Source organism: Crocodylus porosus, unplaced genomic scaffold (genome assembly GCF_001723895.1).
Source record: "Crocodylus porosus isolate Cpor-Errol unplaced genomic scaffold, CroPor_comp1, whole genome shotgun sequence".
NCBI lineage: Eukaryota > Metazoa > Chordata > Crocodylia > Crocodylidae > Crocodylus > Crocodylus porosus.
The window spans coordinates 9,536,086-9,542,194 of NW_017728922.1; positions in this window are offsets into that span (position 1 = coordinate 9,536,086).

Sequence of the window (6,109 nt, forward strand, 5' to 3'; positions counted from 1 at the left end):
CCCCCATCTCAGCGACTGGTGCCTCCTGGGTCTGGAGGGACACCCGGGGTCCACCTGTGGCCAATCGCTGAGCCAGGAGGATGCGGGGGAGCCCCCCTGCTTGCTCCCCAGGGGACCCGGAAGTGGACCGGATGTACTTTCAGTCCACTTCTGGGTTTGCCACCAAGAGAGAGGGAGAAAGAGAGAGAGAATAAGGTTTAACGTTTAATAGTTTATGTCAATATATGCATTTGTGTTTGTTTATGTTTATTTTTAATGTAAATAAATTTGTACATAGTTAAGTTCATACAAAGTTGGCTTGACTCTTTATAAGGAAAGGAGGGAAGCCAGCATGCAGCCAGCAGTTATCCTCACACAGCACACCTGCCCTGCTGATATTTCTATTCAACTGGAGAAGGGAGTACATACCTGAGTACACCCCACCTACACAGCCAATCAGCATCAATGTGTAGCGCCTTATGATGAGCAGGCCTCGGTCAATCAGCGGTGAGGGGGAGGGCCACTGGGGCCCCTTGGCGAATCAGTGGCATGGTTTGGGGGGCTGCTGCGATCAGCCTGAGAATACTGCATCTGGTCCCATGATCTCCCCGAAAAATTGGCTGGCTGACTCCTTGAGTTAGGTGGACCCCTATCTACAAACTGTCAGCCCTTGCGAAGGTATATAAGTAGGGGCGTGAATGCATAAACAAGATATCATAGAGTAAACAAGGACAGGTATTTACAGAGCATCAGCTACCTGTTATAACTGACCGCGTGCATGCATTTACTCCACAGTAAATGAAAACCAACCCACAGACACTTTCATTATCACAGGGTAAGTATGCACACACAGGCAGTTACCGCAGGGTAGCTGACAGGCTCTAATTCCCTTCCTGTGTTTAACTCTCCATTGCTGGTTTATTTGTCCATGGCCTGGTATGACAGCATAACATAGCAGCTCATTAACACACAGTGAAAGTAAAGCACACAAGCTGAGAGCAAGAGTGAAGATACTAAACCTACCACATTTAGAAACAAATTTAGAAAGTCAGAATGACCCAATGTAGAATTTAGCTACAAGATCGGGGTTAAACTCCACAAAGTAATTTCATAAAAGGGAACTGTTCCCATGTGATCAAACATCTCACATCTCAAATGTTAACTAAAGTAGCGTTCTCAGGAAGAGAGAAGGGATTCTTTGGCTGGACCTGTCCTTTCTACTAACCAGCTAAAGCAGTGGTGCCCAACCTTCAGACCCCATGGGCTGGATAAACAATGTCCCGATCCTGGTGCATGCCAGCCTGATCCCCCACACACAGATCCAGCTGAGGAACTATGCTAGGTGCCAGGGAAAGGCCATATTATCTGGCTCAAAGAGCTCTCAGAGGGTCTGTAAATTCGGCAGAGTAACCCCGGAATGACACTGGAGGTTGAAGCAGCAAAACAAAGCCCAGGAAAAGGAAAATGAGGTGATTCCAGCTGCACCAGATGCAACATGCATAACAATGGCCTCTCATTAACAACAAAATAAACCCACACAAACAACAAAACAATCTTCCCCAACTCAAAAGGGGTCATATTCAAGCAAATAATGGCTCACACAGGAAAAATACAATAACCCCTCTTTTACACTGCAGGCTTGTAACAATGCCATTGCTCATCTGACTGATGCTAATTAATTTTGAGCAGACCTATCATCAGTTACTGAGTCTTGCCCCTGGATTAAATGTAAACCAGCCTTGCATAAATTGAATGCCTTCTTTGAATATATAATTGAATTTGCAGAAGTATGTGCCAGGGGGGTGTTTAAATAAGTGCACAAATATGATAAAAAGGACTTCACGCCATTATATCTAATTCAGTAAGCAAAAATAATGGCAGGGCACGTTCCAATTAGCGTTTGATTTATTTATTTTAACAAATCCAATTAGTGGAATGTTTTATAAAGTCATCCAATGTCAAACACTCGTGGACTCACCAGATAGGAACAATACTTCTAAAAGGGATAAAAAAATACAGTAATCTGGGAAAGCTCATTGAATATACAGTATTTCTTTTTATGTACACAGGAACAATACAGCATTGGGCATGATTTGATCAAACACTCATAACATTTCCAGAAGAGTTAAAAAAGCAAGAATGTCAGCAATCTCATTCTTTCTAGTTCAGGCCTTTCGTCTCGGGGATAAACACTGTCATATAATTGATTTTTTTCCTCTTTAAAACAAGTAAGTGAAAATGTATAAACAGAGCAACTCTAAAAAGACAATACATTCCTTGAACACTAGTTGTGAAGCTTCCTGTAATAGGCATTGTGTTTTGACCATTATTTAGGACCTCCACAGTCTGGCAAGAGGCAATGGACAAGGACAGAGGAAGAGGCGAGTCCTATAGCAGATCTACTGTGAGACTTTAACAGTAAGGATAAAATTGCTGTCTGACCATTAATTCTCTTCTTTCTTTGAAGACACTTATGTTTACAGACCCATAAGACATTCATTTGGTCCATTAGAATAATAACTTCTACTGAAGGGAATTTTTGTTATCTTTAATATATACAAATCTATTCTATGACTCATTCTGAAGGCTTTGGACAACTTATATTTTATATAACATCTTTCACATACTTACCACAGATAGCAGTAGGAGACAAGGCTTTAGGAAGGTGAACAAAGATAAACAGGCACTGTTTTATGAGCGTAACCTACATAATAAATGGGGTAAATTCCCTGAGAGAAGTCAGGAGTCTCCTTCCAAGGAAAAATGCTTGGGGGGGTGGGGGGTTGTGTGTGTGTGTGTTAGAATCAGAATCATAGAAAATTAGGGTTGGAAAGGGCCTCAGGAGGTCATATCTAGTCCAACCTCCTGCTCAAAGCAGGACCATCCTCAACTAGATCATCCCAGCTAAAGCTTTGTCTAACCGGGTTTTGAAAACCTCCAAGAATAGAGCTTCCACCACCTCTCTGGGTAACCTGCTCCAGTGTTTTACTACCCTCCTAGTAAGAAAATTCTTCCTAATATCTATCCTAAATTTCTCTTACCACAACCTGAGACTACTGCTCCTTCTTCTGTCATCTGCCACCACTGAAAACAATCTAGATCGATTCTCTTTTGAACTCCCCTTTAGGTAGTTGAAGGCTGCTATTAAGTCCTCTCAGTGTTGTGACAGAGGAAGGGAGAAAGAGTTCTAGGATACACTTGATAAAGATGGACTTGAACCAGAAACCTGAATTTGAACGTACCAAAATACTTTACTCGAATTCAGAAGGTAGATCTGAATCTTGTAGAATCCTGCCTATTTCTGCTTCCAATGAACCCTGTCCAGTCAAAGAGAAAGGTACAGTTAGGATATTCATAGGATGGCTGCTGCATTGAGAATTAAATGCTTTCTTCCCTCTCATATTTGGGCACAGTTGTGTGCTAATAGTTAAGGGGCAGATCTAAAACCCAGTTATGTCACTGCAACCCCCAACTTAATAGAGCTGGGCTTGGATCCTAAATATTACAGGAGAGAGACAGAGATTCATCTTATTTGAAAGCATCATATAATGGCCACTTTAGGAATAAAACATTAGTCTTCATAGTCCAGTGATCTCAGTAAGCATGAGGAAATCTTATATGCCCACAAGGAGTACCAAGATGTTAAAATAGGATTGCTCTTGCTTACCCACCAGGATTGCCCTTGCTTACCCACCAGAACAGAGTACTGTTTTTTTGAGAGACAAGTGAGGTATTGTTAATTAGTTAATCTATGGAATGGCTGAGCAAACATGTACTAGTATGATTTCTTCAAATAATCATAGTTTACTAAAGAATGAAGTGAATAAAGTATAATGTGAATGAAGTGTGTATTAATAGGAGAACTGAGTTCAAAGTCTAGTCAGGTGTAAGTTAAAAGGAACAGGAAATATACCAGGAATTCATTTCAATAAATGTATGAATGTATGAATACCTCAGTCTAAGGTGAGATGGGAAAAACTTCTGATAGGTTGAACAGAAACATTTTGTATTAACTGACAAGCTTTCACTTGTCTCCTTTTCTTGCAGGCAGGAAAAGAGGAAAATTGATGTGAATGAGAAAATGTGAATTTTCCTGACAAAACCCTTTTTGTGCGTGTGTGTGTGTAGCTCTTCCAAGTTGTGTACACAAATTCTAAAAGTTCATTTCAATGTTTTGTTTGCATACACAACTGCATACACATTTAATCAAAACACCGTTTCAGACAATTTTTTTTGGCTGAAAAATTTTGACCAGGTATAGAAAACAATGATGATGACAAAAGATAGCTGAAATAATTTAGCCTTTTAGAGCAGCACAATTTGAATGCATTTTCCCCTTATTTTTCTTCCCAAATCCCTCTGTCAGTGAAGGAACCTCAAATCCTTTATATTATGTGGGTGAATCTACACATGCACTTTGCTGTGGAGTTGACTAATTAGCTACACACTAAAGCATCACAGTGTACACATGAGCTGGTATTAGGGCTCAATAAATCAATTAACTCTGTCAGAGATACTACTGTCGGGGACAGTCTCTATCTTATGGCAGAGTCATTTACTGCACTGCAACATATGTGTGGATGGTGACCAGGCCAGCAGCACTTTGAGCTGGGGCAGAGCAACCCTGGGCTGGCAGCAGGCCCAGCGGGTCAAACACACAGCTCCACAATTTTGACATTGTCATGCCCCAGCCAGCCCTAATGCCACCACCTGGAGCCCAGGGCTAATACCCCTCCGCCCCCCACCCCCGAGCCTGCTGCTAGCCAAGGTCTGCTCCGCCCCAGCTCAAAGTGCTGCTGTCCCAGGCGCACATGCTGGCTATGCTACCCAGAAGTAGTATACTCCAGATTAGGAGCGTACAAAGCAGGCCCTATTTGATTCAAATTCAGCCCGAATCAGGGACAGTGATTTGATTCATTGATTCCAATCTTTGTCCATGATTTGATTCATCCAAATCATAATCTGAAGATTGGAGGCTGATTCAGAGACTCAGCAATTCAGGCATAGACACAGCTTTAAAAATTTTTTCTACGTACCTTGAGGTCATGATCACTGCAATGCTGGGGTGCACAGAGCATCCCACAGGAGTGTGGGGGGGTGCCCTCCACATGCTCAGCAGTGAGCCCAAAAGTACTCCAAGTCTTCCAGGGAGTGTGTTGGGAAGCCACTCCACCCCTTCCCACCCAGCTCAGCAATAGGCCACAGGGGGACCCAGACCCAAGAGGCACCAGTCGCCGAGCTGGGGCGGCATGGGGGCAGGGTCCCCTGCATGCTCCCCAGCAAACCTGGAATTGCACCAGAAGTGCTTCTGGTCTACTTACAGGTCTGCTGCCAAGTGTGCTTCTGTGGGATGCTCCATAGATTCATAGATGTTAGGGTCAGAAGGGACTTCAATAGATCATCATGTCCGACCCCCTGCATAGGCAGGAAAGAGTGCCAGGTTCAGATGACCCCAGCCAGATGCCCATCCAACCTCCTCTTGAAGACTTCCAGGGTAGCGGATAGCACCACCTCCCTTGGAAGCCTATTCCAGATTTTGGCCACTCTAACTGTGAAGAAGTTCCTCCTAATGTCCAGTCTAAATCTGCTCTCTGCTAGCTTATGGACATTATTTCTTGTGACTCCCAGGGGTGCCTTGGTGACTAGAGCCTCACCAATTCCCTTCTGCACCCCTAGGATGAATTTATAGGCAGCCACAAAGTCGCCTCTCAACATTCTCTTGCGGAGGCTGAAGAGGTCCAGGTGCCCTAGTCTTTCCTCATAGGGCTTGGCCTGAAGCCTTAACCATAAGAGTGGCCCTTCTCCGGATCCTCTCCAGGTTATCCACATCCCTTTTTAAGTGTAGCACCCAAAACTACATGCAGTATTCCAACTGTGGTCTGACCAGCACCCAATAGAGGGGAAGTATCACCTCCTTGGTTCTGTTTGTCATGCATCTGCTGATGCATGATAAAGTACAGTTAGCTGTTCTGATGACTTTATCACACTGATGACTCATGTTCATTTTGGAGCCCACTAGGACTCTGAGATCCCTTTCTGCTTCCATGCTACCAAGCAGGTCATTTCCTAGGCAGTAGGTGTGCTGGACATTTTTCCTCCCTAGGTGCAGCATTTTGCATTTCTCCTTGTT